Raw genomic sequence first — 13,764 nt, 5'->3', positions numbered from 1 at the left:
TGCTGTGCATATGTATACGGCACCGCAGGAGCACAGGGTCCTATACACTCCCTTGGCAACCAACTTGTCTCGCTTGTCCTTGGCAGATTTTAGCATATTTCGGACCTGTTTAGTCGGCAGAAAAACCGTTTCTATGTCATGGCTTTTCAGTATCTTGCTGATCTGGTCAGTGACATTCCTTTGATACGGGAGGACGACAGTGCCCTTCTTCGTCTGCTGGCTTTGAGCACGGTCTTGAGTCGGTATGTTCGCTTCTCTTCTGGGCCGTATGGCCCTCATAATCTTCGGTGTTGAGTAACCATTTCTCCTTAATGTTGTTTAAGGTGATCTATTTCTTGTCAGAGGTATTGTGGTTCTGAGATTTCAACACCAACACCAGTAAATCATGGCATCTTCGTCCGGAAGACTTGTATCACATTGTGACAACACAGTTTCGTTTTCACCACTAGTCATGGAATCGCTTTCAGGCAAAGGCCTGTCAGTGACTGTAGCAGTTGCAAAATCTTGTTCACTGTACACATTACGATTGAAGAGCCATATCCCTGCTTTCTGAAAACCAGCCATTATATTTTTTGGAGTCAAACTATTTGCAAGGGCTTCCATAGCAATGTCAGGAATATTGTAGATTGAGATTGGAGAACCAGGGTGTGAATTCATCCAGTTGCAGCATGCTGTGTAATAATACTTCTTGTAGGGTCCATAGATACTCAGGTCCAGGGGCTGGAGGCTGTGGGCGGTGTGAGGTGGAAAAGTCAAAAGAATAATGCTGTTTTCCTTACAGAAATCTAATACGGAAATTGACAAATGAGAAATGTGGATGTCCAATAGCAAGAGTACCGTCTTTTCCGCAGAAGAGAGGACTTGCTTATGAAAATGTTTCATACACTCTAGAAAAATGGGCCCAGTTATCCATCCACTAGGATGGGCAGCTCCGAAGACTTTGTAGAATGAAATGAGGTTTGAAATGAACCCGAGGGAAGATAAAAAGTGGAGATACTGAATTCCCAATTGCTTTCTCAGCCACATCCATAGTCACAGTAGCTCCGTTTTCTGCAGAAGTTGCTTCTTCACTTTCTCTGCAATTACTTTGGGTGGTTTCTGGACTGTTGTGATGCCTGTTTCGTCCATATTCTATATTTGATGGCCCTCAAACTGATGCATTTCGAAAAGTTGGTCCAAATTATTCTGAAATAGACCAACATTATGAGCATTGAAACTAGTAGCTCTAGCTAGGTTTGTAGTCTCTGGCATCCTTGGATGTCTCTTTAAGAAACCTAGGAGCCAGTCTTCTGTAGCCATTTTTGTTTCAGTCCAACTTTTAGGATATTTAATGTTACATGCAACGGCATATTCATATGCAAGATTTCTGACATTCTTGGATGATAAACCATAATAAATACGACTAGAATGAATTATATAATCTTCTAAACGTTTTTCTAATTCATCAGAGAATGTCTCTCTGTGTCTAATATAGCCAACTAAATTCTTTCGTGAACTATGATCTTCATTTTCCGTTTCAAATAACGGTGAAGAGTCATAAAATTAACACCATGAGCTTCTGCAGCTTGTCTGGTAGTTAAGTTTTGCTCGTTAACATCCCTTGCTGTTCTCTCGTATATTTCTTCTTCTATACAGCCTCTATTCGTCTTTCTTTTGTACGTCTGCACCATTCTGTGGGTGAAACAGAGTACCGTAGTTAAAATAATGTGGGAATTATGAGGTCAGTTGTTTCAGTGTAACAACCTACACTAAGCAAGTATGAGTTCTGGTTCACTTTGCCATTCTCTCACAGTTTTCTTCCAGTCACTTTTCAGTGGTTTAAAAACACTGACATTTGCAGGCCTGCAAAATATGGGTTGTGTTTGGAGGTAAACAGTACAATATAATGTCCCATTCAGCATATGCATTGCCAAGATTTAATGTAAGATGTGATCGATGACCATCAACTAGCAGCAGGATTGGTTTTGGAATGATGTTATCTTTAAGCCACTATTAAGTGACCTAATATTTGGTGATTTTGTCTAATGCTTTCATTGTGTTTTTCCACTGCAAGCCTGTACTGATCACTTATAGAGAATTAGATTTTTTTGTTTTCCCCAAACGACAAGCTATATGATTGGCCAATGCACAGTGTCGCTTTTGTGCCTTACTATGGAAATTTGATTAAGATCGGCAAAACCGCTAATATTACACACGGATTATTGTTTCAAAAACAAAAGGCACAGCTTCCAATCATCCCAATTCTAGTGGCAGGAAAATTTCTCTGCACATATCTTTCTATAGTCGGAAAAATGCAAAATGATTATGGAATTGTCATTGTCTCAAGTGTGTTAATAATCCAAGGCGCGACAGTCCATGAAGGACCATAACGACCAGCCGGCTGCTGGCCTCATGTCCACATGCCGAAGCAGAGGTGGACGATCATCTAACCAGAATGGCGATATCGTGTGGTTAGCATGATGATCCTCCCCCCTCTAGCCATTATAGCTGGCTTTTGTGACCGGATTTCGCTACCTGTCATAGCTCCCGAAGTTCATCATGATGCTTGTCGTGCATCGGTCCCATACACTGGCCGAACTTTCATGAGAAAATTTCTCCCCCATGAGGACCCGAACCAACGTGCATTCCATAATGCAAGTCCTAGGCAGGATGACTTAAACCACGACGTCACGGTTCAAGTGTGTTACATGCTGTTTTTCTACGAAAGTGACGTAATTAAATAGATCAGAAAAAAATTTATACATGTCTTTCTCACAGTTACATGACTGATCTGTTCTGTCTCATATCTACAGTAGATTGTTTTCGTGATAGACTGGGACATTGTTTGGCTGTGAATGGTTCTCATTTTGAGCATCTGTTGTAAAGTTTGGTTAGTAACAGTGTTCTGAAGTCCATAAAACAAGTTTAATAAATAGTTAAAAGACATGAAATGGATGAATGGGTAAAATTTCTATACCTTCATACATAAAATTTAATGAAGATTCGGAATATGTACATTTTATATAGAGTGCTATTTAATAAAAATAAAGTGTACAATCACACTATGTATGCCTGAATAACTAACTTATTTCGAACACTGGTATCATATTATAGCTTTTGTTTTTTTGATTTTAATGTTTTGAAAATTAAACAAATTTATTATATTGCCTTATTAAACTTCATACATAAAAATCGTAATAAATTTAAATTGTATCATCATAAATATGGAACTAAAAGCTTCGATTTTATACGACTAGAGGAACCAGTGTGTTTCACAAGCACAGCTCTTAGCCATGGTACCTACTTTGGTCCAAGGTTATATAATAAAATAATTGAAAATACCCAAATTTGGAAAATTTTAGTATCAGAAATTTAAAAAATAACGTTAGGAATTTAATTTTTAAAGAATATGTATTGGTTTAATATGTATATGTATTTGTATGAGTTAAATTGTTAAAATTGAAATTGTATTTTTTAAAGTTAATTTATTTCTATAATTTTTTTCCCTTGTCCCACTTTGTGTCAAATAATTATCTTCATTTGTGTTAAGTACGTGTTTAGATAACTATCTGAGCACGAGTTTTTACTCCTTCAGGGAAGAATTAAGTCTGTATTTTTGTAGATGTTATTTTACTAACAATAAACAATATTGATGGTGTTCAGGTAAAAGGGCTTATTCCACAAAACAAAAATTTTTCAGAAAGAGCTGTAATTAAATTTCAATACTTATTAGTAGTTACTTTATATGAAGGAATGTAAACATAATTGTCAAAAAACATATATTCACGTTTTGTAATTAAATTTTGACTAATTACAACAAAAAAAAAGTCAAATTTTTTAAAATTAGAGTTAAGTCCTTTTACTTAAACACCATCCATATTGTATGGTTTATCTTCAACAGTTTTTGTATAAAACTTTTTTTTTTTTGTAAAATTAAAATTAAAATTAAAATTTATCATTGTTCCGTATTCTCTCCGCAATCATATTGTATTTTTCATTTAACCTCTGCTTTGTATTCTGGATCCTAGTGGTCAGCCGTAGATTTCGGCCAGATGTCCCAAATTGTGTTGTTGAGTAATATTCCATACTTTTCGAACACTCTGTGTGTGTGCGTGCGCGCGTGATATATATATATATATATATATATATATATATACTATACTATACTATACTATACTATACTGGTTCAGTGAATTTATTTTGCTAATTTTATATATTTTAATTAGTATTACTAAAACTTACAAAATGTCTATTGATGGAAATTCATACCAACGTATTGTGGACTATGGATATAGGAACGGGTAATTTATATGACAAATTGCTCCTTTTACAGTATTATTCTAAACTAAAATGAAGAGGTCCACACCTGTGGAGTAACGGTCAGAGCGTCTGGCCGCGAAACCAGGTGGCCCAGGTTCGATTCCCAGTCGGGGCAAGTTACCTGGTTGAGGTTTCTTTCGGGGTTTTCCCTCAACGCAGTATGAGCAAATGCTGGGTAACTTTCGGTGCTGGACCCTGGATTAATTTCACCGGCATTATCACCTTCATCTCATTCAGATGCTAAATAACCAAAGATGTTGATAAAGCGTCGTAAAATAACCCACTAAAAAAAAAATGAAGAGTGAGTTTCCAAACTGTGCTTAGTCAAAAATTATGTTTCTCCCCTCCCCCCTTTTTTTCTTTTCTTTCAGGAAACTTGTCAAGAAAATGTTTTAATGGGATTGCTAACAGTTTATTTCATGTGAAAAGTGAAATATTTTAATAGAATAATATTGTTGTGCAATTTGATTCGTACTGTGATGAAACAGATTTAACATTGCAATATTTTCTAAAATGTGTAAAGTCTCGTGACTTAACACATGTTGGAAAAAAACAGGCGTGAACCATTTTACTTAATGTGTTTATTTAAATATCTTATTATAATACACATACAACATATAGTATGCAATGTTTTAATTCCTTTTACAACCATTACACAATGATAACTTTATTTTTATACCTGAACCATTATGAATGGGGTACAAAAGGCTACAAAATAATTTATATTATGTTCATTTTGGAACCATCTAGTGTTGATATCAGTAATAGCAATATGATTTCACAATTGTACGTTTTCAAGATAAACAAAATGTATTATTTAAAGTTCCTATGAAAAATAAAAACATTGACAATAAGAATTAACTCGTCTTCTATCACAGAAAGTGTTCCTCCTCTATACTGCCATAAACCACATCCTCATATCCACTGGCATTCTGCAAAGCTGACTGATAAAATGCCTTACAATGTATGACTTGAGGCTTTCCCGGTGTTTGATGTAGAATAACTCTTCTCGGGTTCTCAGCCAGGTGAGTTGGAAATTAGCTTCCAAGCTTTCGACGGCTAGCTCTGCCATCTCTGCCATCTTCTTCTTCCCTGAAGAAGATGGCAGAGCTAGCCGTCAAAATGCCTTACCTTCGTCATCTAATGATATGTAAGTCAGCAACTTAAGAATGTCTTGCTTTTTTTCAATGCTTACATATGTGATTCTTTTTTCAGGACTTCCTGCAATGTCTGACTGACAAGCCTCGATAAAGATGTTGATTTTTTCAGAACATCGGGGTTTGAATAAAATCTTGTATATGTATTTCTGAGAGCTACTTTGGAACAATCATGCTTGTAACGAAACACACTCTGCTGTTGCAAATTGAATGTTAATACATTTCAAGAAACTCCAGGAAACAGTTTTGTAGTTGATAACACTCCAATCTGTACCATAAACTTGGGTGGTACCAACATCTTTGTGGATTTTTTAGTATCCTTGTGGAATGATTATATTCTCTTCTTTGCAAAAAAATTTTTCAAGTCTTCCAGTTAATTGTTATTATTTATTTACTGTCTTTACCAACTAGCCTATAATAATAATAAAAAGGCTGTATGGCCTTAACTCTGCCAGGTTAAATAAAACCATTACTATTATTATTATTATTATTATTATTATTATTATTATTATTATTATTATTATTATTATTATTATTATTATTATTATTATTGTACCTCGTTTCAAACACACTGTAAAATTTTTAGAAAAAAATGTTTCAAACAAAAGTTGCCCGATTTGTCGAGGAGAACCAGAATATTCGAAAAACTTGCCATCATTCCATTCAAAATATCAGAGCTGCCTCCTATTCCCCATGAGTGAAGTCCAATGGAATTCTGCCCATGACACAGTCTCAAAGGCGCTCTTCTCTAATGAGATTTGGGAAAATCAGATTCATTGGTCCATTTAAGTGAAACCATCTCGTAACACTTTATGTGGGCCACCTTGTATATTAATGACGTTTAATCACAATAAATCATAGTCATGTTCCACTATATTCTGCTGCTGATTATTATGTTAATAACAATATAAAGATTTCAATATCCTACACAAAAAACAGCAGTGTGTACGTCTGTACCTTATTCTTTAATTCAATTGAAGTTTTTCTTTTGTTAAAATTAAATTATTGCAAGTATTTTGTACCTCCTTGTAGCATAGGATGAACTTCGAGAGTAACCAGTGAATTTTCATCATCATTTGAGAAGCACTTCCCATATTCATTTCACATAGGGATCCTATAGTCCCGTCGCTCTAATTTCTGGCAGCCAATCGCATTGCAGGTCGGCTACATTTAAACGTGTGCGTCTTGTGATTCGCTGAGGAAGACGTTATTCATTTCTTAAGGCTCGATAAATACTTAATATAATCGCCCGCCATTTTGGCTCTTTCGTTGGCGTTCGCAGAAAGCACACGAATACGTTATTTGCTGCTCAATTATTTGCTGAATTACAGTGCGTTTGATTTATTATCATAGGAGCTACGATATGATAATGTTCAACGGTGTGGCAAATAGATTCCTCGTATGGTAGCTCTGCAACGAAAGAACAAAAATGGCGAACGATACTGCCTACCTAGACTTTATAGATCCTTGACTTCCTAAGACGTAAGCAAAGAGGAGGAGTCACGCTGGGAATAACAGCGTCGCGACTATAGATTTTAAATTCCAAAAGCAAGGCACTTAAAAAAAAAAATTAAACTAAGATTATTTGGTCTATTCACCCCTTAAATGACATTTCTAGCTGTAGAAGACAAGGGTGCTGTCTTTCTGGGGTCCTGCGGACTGTATTTTACAGATCCTTTTATCCGAGTCAAAATCTTACCATTTTTCGAGAGGAAGTCAAAAAAATCCCCACACTTATAATCACTGAAATGCTGTTTTACTGTAATTACAGCTTAAAACGCCCGAGAATGCACACTTTCGCTTCAGTGGCATCTCACTATCACTAAACAAAGAACCTCACAGCATGTATTGACTTCTTAACAGTTACGATTTTATTTGAGAAGTGCAGGTGGCCGGTGATAGGACAGTCATGTGATCACGAGGCAGATCATTGTTGCGAATAAGTAGTAGTTCAAAAACATAGGAAATTTATTTAAATATGCTTTCTATAGCTATATACAGCCCATGCATTTTGTCAAGACACTCGCGATGCGCAGTAGGGGAACAACTTTTTTTGTGGAGGGGATAGGAGTAGAAGGAAAGGTTGGGTGTGTGTCTACCGAGTTCAAGGCAAAGGCTAACCCATTCCCCTATAATTCGTAAGTAGACTCATCCGTTCCCGTGCAAGCTCTTTAGGAAGAGTGGGGGAATGTCTGGACATAATGCATGAGCTGTACTGTACATTACAAATATATATCATATGCCAATATTTTATACGAACACCTTTGTCTACCGAATTAGCTCTGTGGTAGCGTGTCTGCCTCCAGACTAGCCGGCACGGGTTCGATTTCCGACGGAGTCAGAAATTTTCCTGTAACATTTCTATCTCTGGACTGGCAGAGATGGCGGTGCACAACTTCTAATCACTAAATTGCACACCAATATGCCTGAGTTAAATCCCAAATCTCTCCGCAGTTCATATGAAGAGAAGGCATATGTCACTGTTGATAGTGATTCGTCTGTCGGGTGGGAACATTAAGCCTGACGGCCTCCTTGGTGCTATTTGACAGGAGTAGGCTATGTGCTGGCACCGGATTTCTCCTTCTCCCTAACCTCATTTGTCACCATCATCATCCTCACTCATTCCCTATGCTACACTTACATTAACACTTACACATTCACTCACCCTAGTACACGACATAACTGTTCACAGCTACCCGTCATGCGTAACGTGGTCCGCCGAAGTGGTGTGTAACTTGAAAATGAGTCACAGTCCTGCCATCTACCCGCATTATGCGGAACCCGAATCACGCAAGTGAAGTGAGTAGGTATTAGATACACACAAACAAACACCTGTTTCCATCGTTGTGGTACGTTTTTACATATTTTATTAAGTTCCTTGTCTACTTCCTGTTCATGGGCTTACATTGTTAAACGGACATGACCTAATGCAACAATAACAACAAAAAAAGACTGCATGGGTTTCAAGTCAGCCCATGAAATCATAAAACAAAACAAGATATTGCAGAAAAGCAACATTAAAAGCGGTACAAATATAGGTCCCGCGAGACATCTAAGCTGGACACGGGACAAAGGTTTCAAAATCGGGATGTATAGGATCCCAAATTTTACATAAATGGATTCGATATTCACAACATTAAATACTTTTGAAGCCTTTGTCCCGCGTCCCGCCTAGATGTTTCAAGGGACCTATATTTGTACCGCTTTTTAATGTTGCTTTTCTATAATAGGCCTATCTTGTTTTATTTTGTGATGCATTACAGAATGATAGTCGAATGCTACTTCAGTAGCTGCAGCACTTTTTTCTACATATGAATCTTTCCCATTAAAGAAATAATTACTGATTGTTTTATTTTTGTTACTTGCCGCAACTACGAGCTTCTAATTGAAAAAACTATTGAACAAGGAACACATTTTGCCAAACCGATATCGCACTTCGCTAGCCGCTTTTTGAATTTATCTTACCATAGCCATTCTTCTCTAGCACACATTTGCGTTGAGTTATTATCAGAAGTCCTGGTGTCAAAACTAGTTACTGAGTATTTTGCAACTCTTTTAACTTGATTATATTCGTACTATATTTGTAAGCCTATGCTTATTTCATGTTTAAATTTTTTGCTTGTTATTGATAGCATTAAACGGAAGGTGGTACAAATGTTTGTGCTTATCTTATTTGTGTTGCTTTTCGTACCTCCTGTAGTGCTTTTACTAATTGGATTTACTTATTTTTTTACTTAAAGCTAAAAAAGGACAGTGGAGTCTATTCATGATTTACTGCTGATGAGGGTGGCTGACTTATTGAAAGATTTGATTCCATAAAGTAACTTCTATTTACTAAATGTAAAGTTGGAAACTTTTTCTTGACTTTGTTGGTTCAATTGCACAAAGATTAATAAAACAGATTAGAACAGAAATAGAGTAAGAAGAAAGTAAGTTTTAATGATAAAGTTTTCTGTCTTTATATTGATAACTTTATAATTAAGAAGATACATAATATGTACAATATTATTTGATATGGTACTTACCTCGTATTAAAATACTGAACTCTAGTAACTGGAAAATGCAAGGATACTCGAATACTCAGTCACACATTAGTTAAAAAAAAAATGTAACAAGGAAAATAAATTAGGAGACACAAGAAGTTAATACTAACAAGAGAAACTTCCAAATCGTCAGGTTCGAAACCCCATTTGAAAAGTCATGCATGAAAAGGTTATGTAAAAAATAGCTCTCAATACGAACTGCTGTAAAATAGAATACTTTATAAGTATAGGGTGAACCGTCAGTATATGTCATTAATTTCAAGGGATTATTGTTTGAGATATTTCAAACAAAAAAGTTAAATACAGTTTTGCTCGTTTTAATTCCTTTTCGAGAAAAAAAAATATATATGTATATGAAACATTTCAGCACGTATTTTGGGAAAACTATTGACTTAATTCCCGATATCTTCAGTCGATTTAAGAGAACAGTGTATTATGATGATAAATGATTGAAAGAATTTTAATTTTGTCCTTTAAATGTGCAAAAATTTGATCCCAACAAATGTAACTTCTCGCTCTGCAAAGGAATTTTAAAACTTGATGCACTCTGATAATCCTGTAAAGATTATTTGCCTGCTGGAGGGATGCAGCTTACGTAATGCGAGAGATGAATGAGACAACGAGAAATGTAAACACACATCATTGCTTTTAAGGGAATTTGATTTCTTGTAAGTTTGCCGGTTTCTACTTAAAAAATTAAAGTGAGAGAGAACTATTTCTAATTGGTTGAAGGCAATGCTCGTAGTACGACAAACAGAGATTTCTTTAATCGTCATTAATTAGATTTGTATAACGTGAAATAAGCTTTTCTTGTTGTCTGTGTTTAAAAATTATTTTTGTTAGTTCACACCTGTGGAGTAACGGCTAGCGCGTCTAGCCGCGAAACCAGGTGGCCCGGGTTCGATTCCCAGTCGGGGCAATTTACCTGGTTGAGGTTTTTTCCGGGGCTTTCCCTCAACCCAATATGAGCAAATGCTGGGTAACTTTCGGTGTTGGACCCCGGACTCATTTCACCGGCATTATCACCTTCATCTCATTCATAACTTAAGATGTTGATAAAGCGTCGTAAAATAACCTACTAAAATAAAATAATATTTTTAATTTATTCCATTTAACGTAAAATAAGCATATCGTATTTTTTATTTTTTTCCTTTAGAGTATTAAATGTTTTAATTTTTTTATAACGTGACACAGTAAGCATCATTATTGTTCACATTCTCTAGAATATTCAATTGTTCCGCGCCGTGGCGTCCTGGTCTAAGACAGCCTGCCTAGGACTCGCGTTACGGAATGCGCGCTGGTTCGAGTTCTCATGGTGGAAGAAATTTTCTCATTAAATGGCTGGTGTATGGAACCGGTGCCCACCCAGCATCATGATGCACTTGGGGAGCTATGATAGGTAGCGAAATCCGGTTGCGAAAGCCAGCTATAACAGCTGGGGGGATCATCGTGCTAACCACACGATACCTCCATTCTGGTTGGATAATCGTCCACCTCTACTTCGGCATGTGAACGTGAGGCCAGCAGCCGGCTGCTAGTTCTGGGCCCTTCAAGGGCTGTAGCACCACTGATTATGTTATTATTTAGAATATTCAATTGAAAAGGGAGAGTAGAAATATGTCTTAATCTTTTCGAATTAGTTTGAAATAAGCGTATCTTATTGTCTGCGTTTTCTGAAAATTTAATTAAAATTAGATTTAGAGTTCATTTTAAATTTTGCAATATTTTATTTAACGTGAAATGAGTTGTGTCCATTCTCCGTTCTCTAACACAGATTAAACACAAAAATTAAACGGTATATCGCCCATATTTTTTCTTATGAGTTTAAAAACAATATACGTTGCAATGACCTTCAACTTCCTTGTTCATAACAAGCGAGGCGAAGGAATTGTTCAGAGCAACACAGTCTTACGTGCACTCCCTGCTGACTAATACAGCGTTGCTCGATCTCGTAATTAATGTATTTTAAAATGCATATTTTTCTAGAAATCTATTCAAAATACAGCAAAATGGTATTTGATTTTTTTTTGTTGCTCTTTACTAAAGGAATAATCCACCGGAATAGGGATATCCTGAACTAGCACCAACAGATAGCGCACGTGTACTTTGAGGGATGCGCTTTGCGTGTGCATTTGTTTTTCGGTATATAAACACTGAGGATGTAGGTAGTGCATTAGTATATTAAATACTCTTAAAAACAACTAAAAATGGCAAATTTTTATTATGTTCCAATATGTAAAAACCAGGGAAAGCTTTTTGTCTTCAATCAGGTCCCGAAATATTCTGAATATATGCTTTAAACCTTAAAAAAATATAAGTAATTAAATTGCGCCTCGAATGTGCTAGCTGTTAAATAAAAGTAACTACTTCAAGTAAGGAATTGTTGACTATAGTTTCATTTTGGAAGAAAAAAAAAAAAAAACATATGCAACCTCGACAGCGAGCTATTTTAGCTTAGATTATATGCAGTAGTTGTAGGAGTCTCCGAAGTTTACTCCTGCAGTAAACTCTCGATAAACTGGAATGTTTATTATCCAGGACGATCCGTAGTGAAATCCATTTCGTGAATGTTTTTAAAGAACTGTAAGTTACCCTAATTATTAAAACTATGTTTTAATTCCAAATTTTCAAAATCATCCTACACAGTATTCAAAACTGCATGTCCTTAACCTACAAAACGCACGACTAATCGTGATACTACTGCGATAATATATCATCCTATTAAAAATTGCATTTGATCTTTCTGCAACTACAGAAAAAATACAAGGAATTCAATCTCGATAGTCCCTTCCCTATAAAAAAATCACATTGGTGGCTACACATTCTGTTTTTAGCGTACGGTTCTTAAATACTAATGATTAAAGAGGGCAATACCCACCTTCGACATAGTTCCTATTTTTTTATTCGTACACCTCGTTCTCAAAGTTTTCGTTTAGGTTCACGAACATTTAATTTACTTGTATCTACATTCTGCATACTGCAGATTTCCCCACCTATCTCGGAGAATCGCTCAATATTATACAGGTTTACGTCATTATTTATTGTAAGTTAAATTAAATTATGAGATAAGAAAATATTGCATTATATTAAATTATACTAGGTTATACAAAATAATTGTAAATATAATTTTGACACACAAAAAAACCAACAAGCGGGAAAACGTAATCAACTATAGCATATCAGCGTATTCCGAATCTCACCGGTCCGGTGGCATCAATGACGTCACGTTGCAGCGAAATAAGGAACAAAACTGCTGGAAGGATCGATGGCTGTCATGGCGGCTGTACAAGTTGTTGTCTGTGCTACGCTAGCAAAATTTTGCGAAATTTTCGTACTCCCATCTCGTTCAAAGAAAAGATAGTATAAACAATTTATTTCTTGAACCGGTAGTAATAACTGGTCCGTTGACATGTTCGCTCATAAGCCATTAACATATTGTTTTTACGTTGTGCTCATTACAAAAAATACAGCAGAACTAAAGCAGAACACACCGCCATGACACAACAGTGCACGATGTTATTCGTCTGCTAATTCCCGCCCTATACAAGAACCAGTCAGATTCACTGATGGCGGCTGATGGAGACTGCCACCACTTCTGCAAGTTGATGGCACCGGTACGACACCGGTGGAGCATCAATGACGTCATCGGTGGAATTTGGAACACCGTGATTCCGGTGAGATTCGGAATACAGCGTATGATATAACATAGCCCTACAACATGTTGTGCCGCATGGAACGCTCCTACCTTCTAGCAGTAAAACTTCGCATAAGATATCCCTATTAATAACGTTACTTACGGTTCATTCTATATATGGTGAAGCCTGCATTTCAGAAGCCATTGTATCACACTGTTGTTACGACTCTGTGATCTGTGACTTCCTATCAGCTATACCTATAATTGTAAACATTTTGTCTAGTTGAATTGTGTCTTTTGAGTCACCTATCTAACTTTACTGTAGGGTCATTCCATACAAAATTTTAAGAATATGCCAGCGATATCATGATTTTTTTGGGGGGCTTTTAATATAATAATGTTATTATGAAAATAAATTAAACTGCCATCTATGACCGCCATATCATGAATATTTTAGTCATACGGATGACTGAAAAATGGATGGCAGTTACATGTTAGCCATCATTTAAAATATTCTAGACACTCTATATGAAGTGTCATCGAAACTAAACAGATGCCATTTTAAACCTGAATAACCATATTTTAATAACTTAAAGACTAATCCGAATAATATTAAGGCATGCTCATAAAA

General features: G+C 36.1%; 1 protein-coding gene across 1 annotated transcript in view; it reads right to left on the bottom strand.

Annotated features, from left to right (window-relative positions):
- Positions 1-13,764, bottom strand: part of LOC138705252 (uncharacterized) — an 84,798-nt gene that overhangs the window by 37,482 nt on the left and 33,552 nt on the right. The window lies entirely within an intron of this gene.

This window comes from Periplaneta americana, chromosome 1, assembly GCF_040183065.1.
Source record: "Periplaneta americana isolate PAMFEO1 chromosome 1, P.americana_PAMFEO1_priV1, whole genome shotgun sequence".
Taxonomy (NCBI): domain Eukaryota; kingdom Metazoa; phylum Arthropoda; class Insecta; order Blattodea; family Blattidae; genus Periplaneta; species Periplaneta americana.
The sequence above is the reverse complement of the archived record's forward strand: the minus strand, read 5'-3'. Positions and strand labels throughout refer to the sequence as shown.